This window comes from Oncorhynchus gorbuscha, linkage group LG13 (genome assembly GCF_021184085.1).
Source record: "Oncorhynchus gorbuscha isolate QuinsamMale2020 ecotype Even-year linkage group LG13, OgorEven_v1.0, whole genome shotgun sequence".
Classification (NCBI taxonomy): domain Eukaryota; kingdom Metazoa; phylum Chordata; class Actinopteri; order Salmoniformes; family Salmonidae; genus Oncorhynchus; species Oncorhynchus gorbuscha.
The window spans coordinates 59985025-60000529 of NC_060185.1; the positions used below are offsets into that span (position 1 = coordinate 59985025).

At 37.8% G+C, this 15505-nt stretch overlaps 1 protein-coding gene across 5 annotated transcripts in view; it reads left to right on the forward strand.

Moving 5' to 3' along the window:
• The first annotated feature begins 5579 nt into the window (after window positions 1-5579).
• The window catches only part of LOC123993226 (5-hydroxytryptamine receptor 4-like), a 147780-nt gene continuing 137854 nt past the window's right edge, over window positions 5580-15505 (forward strand). For all 5 annotated transcript variants that reach the window (XR_006831400.1, XM_046295132.1, XM_046295133.1 and 2 more), the window contains exon 1: window positions 5580-5829. The gene's annotated coding sequence lies outside the window, so the exon portion shown is untranslated. The remainder of the gene's footprint in view (window positions 5830-15505) is intronic.

Sequence of the window (15505 nt, forward strand, 5' to 3'; positions counted from 1 at the left end):
CATTGACGTACTGCAGCTAGGCTATCCTGAGCTGAAACCTCTCACTGCGATACAAACCCTGACGGTTCAGCAAGAATCACATGGCACTCTCACTGCCGCCATTCTTGTATTTTTCACATTGAGTGCACTTCTGCCAGGTGTGGATAATAAAGGGGCTCTCGCTCCACTCGATGGCATGGAAAGACTGGAGGGATGTGTGTGTTCCAGCCAGCCAGGTCTGGAGAAGTGGTTCTGAGTCTGACGGCCCAGCCGGACCAGGCTCTGTGCCGTCAGCCTGTTGGGAGATGTATGGAGGATATACAGTACAGTCTGGCCAGGCAGCCACACGGGCTGAAACAGATGGATTTATTACTACTGTACATCAAATCCACTCGAAATGAGGGTCAAATGGGGGAAACCACATCTATCTAACCAGATCTATTTGATATAAAGGCCATTTTATTTTATTTATTCAATACGCCAGGATAGTCAACTAAGTAACAATTGCCATTGCTTTGCAAAGATTTCCTTTCTTTACATACAACACAAGTGTCACGTCCTGACCGTAGTTCCTTTTGTATGTTTCTATTTTAGGCTGGTCAGAGCGTGAGTTGGGGTGGGCATTCTATGTTTTGTTCTTCTGTTTATATTTCTATGTGTTTGGCCTGGTATGGTTCCCAATCAGAGGCAGCTGTCAATCGTTGTCTCTGATTGAGAACCATACTTAGGTTGCCTGTTTTCCCACTCTTGTTTGTGGGTGGTTATTTTCCGTTTCAGTGTTTTTCACCATTCGGGACTGTTTTGTTTTTTCTTTATTCACTTGTTAGTTTGTTTCCCGTGTTCAGTGTAATAAATATGACGAACACCTACCACGCTGCATATTGGTCCGATACTTCCTACTCCTCCTCAGAAGAGGAAGACGACAACCGTTACAACAAGTTGCAAAGAGTGAGAGTGCATAGAGCATTCCAAACGGTGATCATGTGCTTGTGCTGTCCTGATGTGTCAATTTATACTGTGCATCTTCCTTGTTTTATTCAGCAAAACAGAGGGGAACTCAATCGTGGTGATAGAAATGGAATAAGAATCGTTGAAGCATTTAGATTGAACCTGTCATAGCCCAACACTAAAGGTAAAGTACGGACTGGTTATCTAAGAATCCTGAGGGGGATCATTCTCTCTTGACTGTCACCATCGCTGCTGGAGTGAGAATGAGAATGCACAGGGACAGAAGATTGTCTAACTGACTGTGAGTAACTCTCTGCCTACTCTCGAGGTAGAAAACCAGACAAATAACCTCTCGCTGACGTTGTGTAAATGAGCAAGTGTTCCCCTGTGTGAGGGATGGAAAGGAGGTGAGAAGGGGGACAGAGAGGGAAAAAGAGGAACAAGCGAAAGAGAGCTATTTGGAGAAGTAGGAAAGGTGTGTGAGAGAGAGAGAGACATAACAGTCATGCCACCAAATCATGAGAACCATCTCACTGGACCACCAAGACCCAGGAAAACGAGCAATATGGTGACTTGAAGAAAAAGTTCAGACTGTTCCTAATCTTTCCTGTTTGGTTTATTTAAGAAGCCCCTTCAAATTTCTGCAGGGACTGGAGATGGTGGTGGGATGCTGGGAACAGCACAGTGGCCTTGCCACGAATTGTGCTGGAACCTGAACAGTGACAGACTTCCCAGACTGATTGGCACTTATGAGACAAACCTCTCTGAGACGGCTACTGAGTTCACCTCCATGTCAATGCATTCTTCGTGGAGAGGGAGGACAAATTGAGGGCATCATGCAAGATGATTAGACAGGGAATGAGAAACACTATATTTCTGCTTGGTGGCCGCCACAGAATACTATTTTTAGTCTACATCCCAAATGACAGTGGTTCCCAACCTTTTTCGGTTGCAGTACCTCCAACTGAATTTTGCTCTGCCCGTAGTACTCCTGAAGTACCCCTTCATGTGCATTTTACCAGTAGGTCCTATAGTCTCATGAGTCTTCTCAAACACCCCCTGTGGATAGGCAAAGTACCCCTGGTTGACAGCCACCGCCTTAGTGGGCCCTAGTTACAAGTAGTGAACAATAAAGGGAATCCATTTCAATTGGAATGCAGCCTGTGTTTGTCATCCTGAAACAGATAACTTCCTGTGATCTGATTTCTCCTTAATGGCCACATCAGGAGGGACCACTTCATTTCACAAACTTTACATCATTCTAAATGTTGACACTAATTGTGGAATTGGGAACTGTATTTGTATTATAATTGCCTGTAAGGTTTATGACCTTTAAGAGTAAATCTGATTTATGTTTCATGAGAAGAAGGATTATTGCTAATGTGCATCTATAGGTACAGTGAGGCCATATTTGATTTAAACAAAGGACAATTCTCAAACCAAAGACTGATGTAATGAGTCAATACTAAATCTGGATTGAATCTGATATGTGGTTCATAAGGAGCAGGTGATGGCAGATGATTTTGATCATTAGCGTAAATAACGAGTTGTTAATAGTTTCCTTTTTTTAATATTAAAAACAAATTCAGTGTGAGTCAACTTAGGGATGTAGATGTTAGTGATGGCAAGTTTCAAGTTGATGGGCCACTGTGGAGTAGATTTACAATGGTTCAAATTGACATTTAAAATCAGATTTTTTTATTTGTCAATAACTATTTTTTATAATAACTCATCATTTGACCAATCTATTGACCAACCTTTTCTCAAACTATGTTAAGACATGTACCCTGGGCCATTTGGTGACATGTGCCATATACCAATTAGTGTCATTTGGTACTATGGTTCATGAGAAGAAGAGTTGTGAAGTATTTTTAGCATATGCATCTACTGGTGCCATTGTTAAATGCATTATATTCTCAAACTCTTAAGGGACTATTTTGATGAGCTCAGACACCTAATTTGGAGTAAATGTGACTTTTATTCCATGAGAAGAAGATTTTTAATGATAATTTTAAGCATTAGCATTACATACAGTTGAAGTCAGAAGTTTACATACACCTTAGCCAAATACATTTCAATTCAGTTTTTCACATTTCCTGACATTTAATCAGAGTAACAATTCCCTGTCTTAGGTCAGTTAGGATCACCACTTCATTTTAAGAATGTGAAATGTCAGAATTATAGTACAGAGAATGATTCACTTTGTATGTTGTCTACCTCACTTGCTTTGGCAATGTTAACACATGTTTCCCATGCCAATAAAGCCCTTGAATTGAATTGAATTGAATGATTTATTTCAGCTTTTATTTCGTTCATCACATTCCCAGTGGGTCAGAAGTTTTCATACACTCAATTAGTATTTGGTAGCATGGCCTTTAAATAGTTTAATTTGGGTCAAACGTTTCTGGTAGCCTTCCACAAGCTTCCCACAATAAGTTGGGTGAATTTTGGCCCATTCCTCCTGACAGAGCTGGTGTAACTGAGTCAGGTTTGTAGACCTTGCTCGCACATGCTTTTTCAGTTCTGCCCACAAATGTTCTATAGGATTGAGGTCAGGGCTTTGTGATGGCCACTCCAATACCTTGACTTGGTTGTCCTTAGGCCATTTTGTCACAACTTTGGAAGTATGCTTGGGGTCATTGTCCATTTGGAAGACCCATTTGCGACCAAGCTTTAACTTCCTGACTGATGTCTTGAGATGTTGCTTCAATATATCCACATAATTTTTCTGCCTCATGATGACATCTATTTTGTGACGTACACCAGTCACTCCTGTAGCAAAGCACCCCCACAGCATGATGCTGCCACCCCCCGTGCTTCACGGTTGGGATGGTGTTCTTCGGCTTTGCAAGCCTCCCCCTTTTCCCTCCAAACATAACAATGGTCATTATGGCCAAACAGTTCTATTTTTGTTTCATCAGACCAGAGGACATTTCTCCAAAAAGTACAATATTTGTCCCCATGTGCAGTTGCAAACCGTAGTCTGGCTTTTTATGGCGGTTTTGGAGCAGTGGCTTCTTCCTTGCTGAGCGGGTTATGTCGATATAGGACTCGTTCTACTGTGGATATAGATACTTTTGTACCTGTTTCCTCCAGCATCTTCACAAGGTCCTTTGCTGATTTCTTTTGATTTTCCAATGATGTCAAGCAAAGAGGTACTGAGTTTGAAGGTAGGTTTTGAAATACATCCACAGGTACACCTCCAATTGACTCAAATGATGTCAATTAGCCTATCAGAAGCTTCTAAAGACAAGACATCATTTTCTGGAATTGTCCAAGCTGTTTAAAGGCACAGTTAACTTAGAGTATGTAAACTTCTGACACTGAAATTGTGATACAGTGAATTATAAGTGAAATAATCTCTCTGTAAACAATTGTTGGAAAAATGACTTGTATCATGCACAACGTAGATGTCCTAACCAACTTGCCAAAACTATAGTTTGTTAAGAAGAAATTTGTGTGGTGGTTGAAAAACGAGTTTTAGTGACTCCAACCTAAGTGTATATAAACTTCCGACTTCAACTGTAGTCAAAAAAGTGAATTGTTAATTATTTCCTTATTTTGTTAAAGATATCATTGCCAAACTTAACATGGTTCATCATGGTAATGTCTTTGATGATTATAAAAAGTTTAAAGTTAATAAGCCATTGTTTAGTGGATTTAAAACATATTTAAATGGACACAACATCTGACTTCCTGATTTATCAATAACCCATTTGTTGGTGTTATTTGTACTTACAGTTCATGAGAATACATTTTTCAAAAGTTTGCCAAAATTACCAAGATGGAGGAAATGCTATCATCCTCCTATAAATTGTGTGGTACAGTCCTTGAGCTGTTCTTGTCTTTTGAAGTTGTGTATTATGTAATATTTTGTGTTTTGTGTGGATCCCAGGAAGAGTAGCTGCTGTTTCAGAAACAGCTAATGGGGTTCCTAATAAAGTACTAAATACTATCCTGACAGACCTAATGGTTCCTTAAAATAATTTTGTTCAGCATGAGGAAAGGCACCTACACACACTAGGTCAAACGGGGCGACGGATATGAGGGTTTAAGTGAGACTGCTTATAACAGCGCTACCTAAAGGCCAATTTACTCAAAGCCTCTAGTTTCTTTGTGCCAAAGTAGAAAAAAGTGATCAATCTAAACTGGAGTTATTTGACCATAATAATATAATAATAACAATAGGTACCATGGCTTGGCTGCAAACCCCTAATAATATTTTGCCCAGAGCTCTTCTATTTTGAGAATACATCTTGTCAAATTGTACATAAGGGTTTCTTTGCCAACAGTCCATATCACAGTGATTTGTAGTAGACTATTTGGTAAGATATTTTAACAGAAAAAAAAATACTAGATAACGAATTATCAGGAAAAAAATGGCATAACAGAGCAATTTACACTCGTGGAATCTATCTTGTAGATCCACATGTTCAAGCAATTCAATTCACGATGAATTTCACTTGCCACCAAGTCTACATGTATCAAACCATTTTGAAGCGACAATGAAAGAGGATAATTGCAACCGATTTTAAACGGAGCTTATTTACCAAGTAAATAGACACCAGGCGAAAGAGGAGGGACTTGAAGGTACAATTTGCTGGGAATACCGAGGGTGTGCTTTCCAAGCACTTCAATCACAGAACAGCGCGCGGTGGTGACCCACGCGTACGATTCCGTCCAGCCTTTTACATTTGCGCTCATACTTCCGACTGCGCTCAGCATACATGGAAAACGATTTCGCTTTGTGAATGTCCGCCGGGAACAGCTCATAAATTGCACTCACAAAAAAAACAGTTCACTTCGTAACTATGTTTTGATACAAGTCGAAAATGTGATTTTTCTCGAGGGTATATAGAGTCGTAAAATGGTTTTGGGACCCAGCGTCTCCACAAGGAAATGGTAAGTGTGCTGAATGATTATTATTGTACATCGCAATTGAGCCCTTATGTGGAATTAGTCATATTTGTATTGTATAAAGTGTTTATAATGGACACTTATATATATTATCATGGAAGTTCATCGTAGGAGGGAGGACAGGACACCGACAGCCACTATATGTGCTGTTGTCCCTAACTTTTACACTAATGATGAAAAGTAGTTGTAAGTCCACTTTGTTTGGGAATCATGCTGTGCTGTTGCCCCAGTTTTTCATACACGTGTTGTGCAAACCACTGTATATACACTGACATAATGTGTTAGTGCATTCCAAAACAACATCAATTTAGTTTGGATTGTTGTTTACATTAGACCATCACTTGTATCATAGTTATTACAACCCCAAACCAAATGTATACTATGAATATTGGAAACGATCTACATTAAAAGGACTACAACAGAACTGCATGCCCATAGCTAGCCTACTTAAAATCAATCATTAGAATAGTCACATTTCACATTGTTTCAGAGTATGAAAGTTAATATCAAAATAACTACACACATTTGTCCACATTTTGCCTACAGTACCATGTAATGGCCAATTGGTATGAGTGTGGTTGTCTATTTATGCATATGAACACTGCATTGAAGTTACATCTGACATTTACACTGACAAATGTACACTGGCACATTATGTAAGCTAGTAGTACAGGCTATTTGATGGAGCAATCAAGGTTAACCAATGCATCTTGATCGAAGGTACTCCAGCCGTGCCTTACCTCACATGTCTCTAATAAAATCCTGATTACAATAAAATGTAACCTTCTTTTAATATACAAATCAGTTCCAAAAGCTTTAACAAGAGCAATGTGTTTGGTTTCATTTGAAAACAGCAAAACATTTTGTAGAATCAAAAAATGAAATGCATTAAAAAGACGGGGTTACGTTTTTTTTTTCAATCACTTTGGTGCAATTGTCACATGTATGTGGCACATTTTCACTACTCTAAGCACAGAAATCTCAACAGATCATGAAAATGACTCATGGTTTCAGAATTCTAACAATTGACTGAATACAACAAATACATTCACAAAGTCACTTGTTCACACCACACCACACCACGTCACATTATCTATTTGGATGCATATTTAATCTAAGTCTATAAACCCCTTTCACAGTTTTCACATTTTCCGGCCATAAAATTACATCTAAAAAAGGATTATGTCTGATTTTTTTTAACCTACCGATCTACTCAACCTACTCCATTCAAAGTGAAAGAAAAAGTATTCAACATTTAAAGGTGCACTATGCAGAAATCGCTCTGCCATTTCCTGGTTGCTAAAATTCTAGTTTATGTGAGAAAACAATCAATTATAGAGTAAAGAATCATTCTAAACCATCTAAACCGCTGTGAATGCATTTATTGTATTTATTGCATATATTGTATTTCCAGCTGTTTGAAGCTGGTGTACAAAACCAAAAGTAAAAGACGCAAAAATGGACCTTAAGAACGAGAAGCATAGAAATAGTGCACATAGAACAGATCTACCTCTTCTTAGACTTGCTTTCAATGAGAATGGCAGATTTATATTTCTATGTGAATTTGGTTGGGTCGCGCAAAAATAATACATTCTAACTCCGGAAATGGTAAGACTTTATACTCATTCATATTTTCAGAAATGTATCATATCTGTAGTCATTACCTGATAATTTATGTATCCGTATTTGTCAAAAAAATGCATAATTTCAATAGATATTCTTACATGATATGTGAATCATAAATAATCATTTGAATGTTTCATCCTCGTCTGATCGAAAATGGGCTAAATCCGACTCATGAAATGTCCAGCACACAAATCATTTTTATCTGTTCAGGTGCTGAAAATCATTGTTCTTCTTCGCATGAACATACATTTGCACCATATTCAGTAATAGGCTATACAAGGCAAACATCGTCATCTTTAATCCAAGTTGCTATTTCCAAAGCAGATCTCTGTTATTTCTGTTTTAAAAAATGCAGCATAGCAAATTCTGAGCTCCAATCACAACACATGTTTTCTGCAAACGTAGACCAATCTTTGCAGAAAAATATTGTACTTATTTATCAGAAAATTAATACCCCTGCCTGCCCTGTTTGTTATCATTGATGATGAGATGGGTGCTGATTGGGTCATCAGTGGTGGTCCCTCACAGTCCAAACCAAACGTGGTGGAAGAGTGTTGGTCTGTGATCCACTCCAAACTGTCAATGCATAAATCATGAATCAAAATTGTATCGATATTGCAAGAAAATATTGTCATTACTCATAACCATAGCACAACTCTACCTGCTTCATTCATGATGAGAAAACTTACTGGCTGGAATTAGCTATAGTTAGCTAATGAACTTTTATACATTGCGCTGTAACGTATAATTTACCATATTTTAGTGCCCAAAAAACATAATACTTCCAGGTCAACTGTAATATGAATACGATTGTAAAGCACAATTTCTCCCCTTTCCAGGAAAATCAATGATGACCTTCATGCTGCCCGTCTCTGCATGATTGAAGAAGGCGATGCGCTCTGTCTTTTTAAAAATGACGGGTGGGGAAGTGAAACCTACAGTACCGCGTGATAGGGAAAAGGGGAGATGAGCTGTGTGGGGAAACATTTTTTTCCCCACTCGATTTGTCCAATATATCACCACTAAAATGTAAATAGAATACTATAAAGAGTTGATATAATGTGTCATTACATAAATATTTGAAGGTTTGTGTCGAATTTGAATCCGTTTTTTAGGGCGGCGCTAAAATGATCTTCAGAAGTAAACAGCAGCTGTCGCGGCTTTTGAGAGTCATGTTGGCTTGCAGTGATGATGCAAAAAATGCATACATTCAGTTGTATCATCGACTAGGTATTCCCCACTTAACCTGTCCCTTTCTTGTTTTTAATCTGCGAGAGAAGAGCTACACCTGGTGGTGAGAGGCTGTACGACACAGAATGAGTTGCATTGTGTGTGCTGTACGTTATGTCATGACACGTCACAATTTAACGTACAGCGTCAGTGGTCAGTTTTTTTCAACTTTTCTCCAATACTATAGGGCCATTACCATGTCAATCAACGCTTGAATAGAAACGTAGTTCACACCCCAGATTTTGATGTCAACACAGTCGCTACAGTCCCATTAGTTTTCATTGCAGCCTCGTTTGAATGTCGCGGTTGCACAAATTTGTACGGAATGGGGTTAGTCAACAGTAGCTAGCTAAGTTGCTAGTTAGTTAGCCTTCAAGCTAGTTATCTTATTATTAACCAGTATTACAAAATACACCTACAACAACATTTTAAAATGTTAGCGGTCACCCTGAGGCTTGATAGGGTTTTTTTTTTATCCTGGAGGGAAGGCAATTTCGTTATTTGTAACCTAGGCTAACATTACAAGTTAGCTTTTACCCCCCCTAGCTACATAATCCTAATGGCTACTGGCCAAGTTAGCCAGCTAACAGTCTTGATTCAAGTTACTAAGGTAAATAAAACATATGTCAAATTAGCTGCTCACTTTAGCGTTAACTTCTTTGAGGTATTTTCTGAACAGCTTCTCATTTCTTTGTTTCTCCAGTTGTCAGTTTGAATGATATGGATTTAATATTTGTAAATTGTTTATTTTATTTTTTATTTTACCTTTATTTAACTAGGCAAATCAGTTATGAACAAATTCTTATTTTCAATGACGGCCTAGGAACAGTGGGTTAACTGCCTGTTCAGGGGCAGAACGACAGATTTGTACCTCGTCAGCTCGGGGTTTTGAACTTGCAACCTTCCGGTTACTAGTCCAACGCTCTAACCACTAGGCATGTCCTCAAAACTCAAATTTGCATCAGCAATTGTCCTTATTTAGCATATCAAAATGCATATCACGATCCTGCTATGGACCTCAGCCAAGAGTATACGCTGAGAAAATATACTATGAAGGCCTACTGTCAGTATTTGTCAACATATAGAAGAAATAGTATGTCCACATAGGCCTGTCTCAGGACATCTAATGAGGCCAAATCCAGCCATACTACGTATGATATCTGGAGAGAATCCCCAAATGATATGTGCATGAAAGAAAAATATATACGCTGACATGGTCGCCAGGTGTATGGTGTTTCCTCTGCCACATTGGTGTGGCTGGCTTCTGGGTTAAGCAGTGTGTCAAGAAGCAGTGCGTCTTGGCTTGGTTGTGTTTCGGAGGATGCATGGCTCTCAACCTTCGCCTCTCCAGAGTCAGCCAAGAGATGGATATCTGAACTCAATATAGGCTTCCTATCTTCACTGTGCTAAGAAAACACAGATATACTATGTAGAGTAAACAGTCAGTATTTGTCAACTTGAAGAGAGAAAATAAGAGTCACATATCTCAAGATATATAATAATAATAATAATATAATAATAATAATAATAATAATAATATATAATAATATAATAATAATAATTGGTGTGGCTGGCTTCTGGGTTAAATAATATATGCCATTTAGGATGACGGCTTCAACCTTATCAGCCAAGAGATGGATATCTAACAATATAGTCATCTTCACTGTGCTAAGAAAACATATACATTAAACTCAGTATTTGTCAACTTGGTCATATTTATATAGATATCTATATCTATATCATAGGCCAATGCGATTAGCATGAGGTTGTAAGTAACAAGAACATTTCCCAGGACATAGGTATTAGAGGTCGACCGATTACCAATACCGATTATTGGAGGACCAAAAAAGCCGATACCGATTAATTGGCCAATTTTTATATATATATATATTTGTAATAATGACAATTACAACAATACTGAATGAACACTTAATATAATACATAAATAAAATATATTTAGTCTCAAATAAATAATGAAACATGTTCAATTTGGTTTAATGAAAAAACACAGTGTTGGAGAAGAAAGTAAAAGTGCAATATGTGCCATGTAAAAAAGCTAACGTTTAAGTTCCTTGCTCAGAACCTGAGAACATATGAAAGCTGGTGGTTCCTTTTAACATGAGTCTTCAATATTCACAGTTAAGAAGTGTTAGGTTGTAGTTATTATAGGAATTATAGGACTATTTCTCTCTATACCATTTGTATTTCATATACCTTTGACTATTGAATGTTCTTATAGGCACTATAGTATTGCCAGTCTAGTCTCGGGAGTTGATAGGCTTGAAATCATAAACAGTGCTCTGCTTCAAGCATTGCGAAGAGCTGCTGGCAAACACACGAAAGTGCTGTTTGAATGAATGATTACGAGTCTGCTGCTGCCTACCACCGCTCAGTCAAACTGCTCTGTAAAATATCAAATCATCGACTTAATTATAATATAATAAACACGCAGAAATACGAGCCATAGGTCATAAAAATGGTCAAATCTGTAAACTATCATTTCGAAAACAAGATGTTTATTCTTTCAGTGAAATACGGAACTGTACAGGTGGCATCCCTAAGTTTAAATATTGCTGTTACATTGCACAACCTTCAATGTTATGTCATAATTATATAAATTAGTGGCAAATTAATTACGGTCTTTGTTAGGAAGAAATGGTCTTCACACAGTTCGCAACAAGCCAGGCGGCCCAAAATGCTGCTTATACCCTGACTCTGCTTGCAAAGAACGCAAGAGAAATGACACAATTTCCCGAGTTAATATTGCCTGCTAACATTAATTTATTTGAACTAAATATGCAGGTTTAAAAATATATATACTTCTGTATTGATTTTAAGAAAGGCATTGATGTTTATGATTAGGTACATTTGTGCGACAACAGTGCTATTTTCGCGAATACGCTTGTTAAATCATTACCCATTTGGCAAAGTATGCTGTGATTCGATGATAAATTAACAGGCACCGCATTGATTATATGCAATGCAGGACAAGCTAGTTAAACTAATAATATCATCAACCATGTGTAGTTAACTTATGATTATGTTAATATAGATGTTTTTTTATAAGATAAGTTTAATGCTAGCTAGCAACTTACCTTGGCTCCTTGCTGCACTCGCATAACAGGTGGTCAGCCTCCCACTCAGTCTTCTCATCGAGTGCAATGTAATCGGCCATAACCAGTGTCCAAAAATGGCAATTACCGATTGGGATGAAAACTTGAAATAGGCCATGCCGGTTAATGTTGAGGGGGTGCTTCGCTGCAGGAGGGACTGGTGCACCTCACAAAATAGATGGCATCGTGAGGAGGAAAATTATGTGGATATATTGAAGCAACATCTCAAGACGTCAGCCAGGAAGTTAAAGCTTGGTCACAAATGGGTCTTCCAAATGGACAATGACCCCAAGCATACTTCCAAAGTTGTGGCAAAATGGCTTAAGGACAACAAAGTCATGGTATTGGAGTGGCCATCACAAAGTCCTGACCTCAATCCTATAGAACATTTGTGGGCAGAACTGAAAAAGCTTGTGTGAGCAAGGAGGCCTACAAACCTGACTCAGTTCCACCAGCACTGTCAGGAGGAATGGGCCAAAATTCACCCAACTTATTGTGGGAAGCTTGTGGAAGGCTACCCGAAACGTTAGACCCAAGTTAAGCAATGCTATCAAATACTAATTGAGTGTATGTAAACTTCTGACCCACTGGAAATGTGATGAAAGAAATAAAAGCTTTAAAAAAATTCTCTCTACTATTATTCTGACATTTCACATTCCTAAAATAACGTGATGATCCTAACTGACCTTAAACAGGACATTTTTACTTGTATTAAATGTCACGAATTGTGAAAAACTGAGTTTAAATGTACTTGGCTAAGGTGTATCTAAACTTCCGACTTCAACTATATTTGATATTGGCAGAAAGCCTTAAAGTCTTGTTAATCTAACTGCACTCTCCAATTTACACTATCAATTACAGTGAAAGAATGCCATGCTGATGTTTGAGGAGACTGCACAGTTTTGAGCATGAAAAGTTATTAATAAACAAATTTTGCACATTTGGGCTGTCAAAATGTTAATTGGTTCAGTCTGAAACTTTGCACATACACTGCGGTCATCTATTGGCCAAAATCTAAACTGCACCTGGGCTGGAATAATACATTATGGCCTTTCTCTTGCATTTCAAAGTTGATGATACAAAAAAAAATACATTTTTTTTCCCCCCTCTGTATTATCTTTCAAAGGTTCCGAACTTACATCTGAAATTTGACAAATTGATTGAAAAAAGTCAGGTTTCCTTAATATTACTAAATGTCTCCCACAATTGTAAAAAAATAAAAATAGTTTGACTTTATTTTTTGATTATAACCTCTTAATGATCAGACCCTTTAAAAACAAACATTTTTACCTAAATCTAACTGTAGCTCAGGACCTGAAGCAAGGATATGCATATTCTTGATACCATTTTAAAGGAAACACTTTGTGGAAATTTGAAATTAGTGTAGGAGAATATAGCACACAAGATCTGGTAAAAGATAATACAAACAAATAAACATATTTTTTTCTGCCCATTATCTTTGAAATGCAGGAGAAAGACCATACTGTAATATTGCAGTTTAGGTGCAATTTAGATTTTGGCCTCTTGCATTATGTGTGCAAAGTTTCAGATTGTTCCAGTGAAGCGTTGCAATACTGCACAATATTTTGTATCAAGTCCTTCTGTGGTCCTTCTGTAGTTCAGTTGGTAGAGCATGGCACTTGTAACGCCAGGGTAGTGGGTTCGATCCCCGGGACCACCCATACGTAGAATGTATGCACACATGACTGTAAGTCGCTTTGGATAAAAGTGTCTGCTAAATGGCATATATTATTATTATATTATTATATATTAAGTCTGCCCAAATGTGCTGAATTGGTCATTTGATACATTTTCAAGTACTTAACTATAGAGAACATACAAAAATTAAGTTTACATACTCCCAGGAATGTCATGCATGATGGGTCATTAGCTTATACACTAACTTTCACATATCTAGATGGTCGGGTGCGGTGGGTGTGGAGCTGGACACAGCAGGGTTCAAATTGTATAACCCAGTTCCTACATTTGAATATACAAATTGATTTTATAAACCAAAACTATGCTACATTTTATCTCTGGGACCCTCAAGATGACAAATCAGAGCAAGATTACTGTATGTAAGTACATTGTTTAGCTTCAGAGGTGAATGTATCAAATGAGTTGCTGTGACAAAAGTTATTTTGTTGTTGTGCACTCTCCTCAAACAATAGTATGTTAATTTGTCACTGTTATAGCTACTGTAAATTGAACAGTTCAGTTAGAGTAACAAGAATTTAAGCTTTCTGCCCATATAAGACATGTCAATGTCCTGGGAAATGTTCTTGTTACTGACATCATGCTAATCACATTAGCGCCCGTTAGCTCAACCGTCCCGGTAGAGGGACACCGTAGATGATAGCATTCTTTTACGTTCTGGGCATTTTTGTTCAGTCCCACAAAAATCGCAACAAAGCACCTATTCAAAGCCCTCCCTCTGTCACTCCAAATCTTCCAGGGCCTGCCTGCAAGTTGGAAATCTTTGCCAGTATGTGTGCGTGTGTAGACTTTCTGCCCCTCCCCCTCCGAAGCATAGGTTACTGTGGCCAGTGGTGTAAAAAGTACTCAATTGTCATACTTGAGTAAAAGTAAAGAGAACTTAATAGAAAATGACTCAAGTAAAAGTGAAAGTCACCCAGTAAAATATTACTTCTAAAGGTAAATACTAAGTCTAAAGGTATTTGGTTTTAAATGTACTTAAGTATCAAAAGTAAACGGAATTGCTCAAATGTACTTAAGTATCAAAATTAAACAGAAAAGTATCAACCATTTAAAATCCCTTATATTAAGCATACCAGACAGCATCATCAACACTCAGACATAATTTACAAATGAAGCATTTGTGTTTAGTTAGTCTGCTAAATCAGAGGCAGTAGGGATGACCAGGGTTGTTCTCTTGATAAGTTTGTGAATTTGGGTGTCAGGGAAAATGTGTGATGTAAAAAGTACATTTTCTTCAGGAATGTAGTGAAGTAAAAGTAAAAGTTGGCAAAAATATAAATAGTAAAGTAAAGTAAAGTACAGATACCCCCAAGAATGACTTAAGTACTTTAAAGTATTTTTACTTCAGTACTTTACACCACTAACTGTAGCCTACTGGCAACATTAAAAGCACGATTCAGAAATTAGAGAGAGATATTTTTAATTAGAGAAGAATGGATTAACTTGTTTATTGCTAGCTAAGGATAGTATAGGTATCCCATTTCACATTTATTAACTGCAAAAATGTAAGATGTGTTTTTAATTCTAGTGCCGCTCTGCACACACACGCTAGTTAACAATAGCTCTGGTCCTACTCTCGGACGTTAAAAGACATTCAAAGTTCCTCCATAGAAAAGCCGCTCCTCTGTAGGTAAAATTCTGTGGGCCTAACTCAGATAATACATTTCATTACAAGATGCCCAGCACTTCATTCCAAGCCTCCTCCTCCACCCTTTCTCGCACTCTCCCAACCCGCATCTCGCGCTCTCAACTTGTCTGTCCATAGGTACTGGCAGCACAGTGTGTGTGTTTCTCTTTCAAAAGTTTATTATGAAAAAAGAAAAAAAATGATGGTTCTGTTCAGAACAAAAAATATCTTGGTTCCAATCCTTGGTCTCTGATGAAGCTGGTGTTAGAAATTATATGTGGTGATTTCCCATTCGCTGATTCTCCCAGCAAGACAGAGATAAGAGGTGTAAACAGCAGAGAGCCAG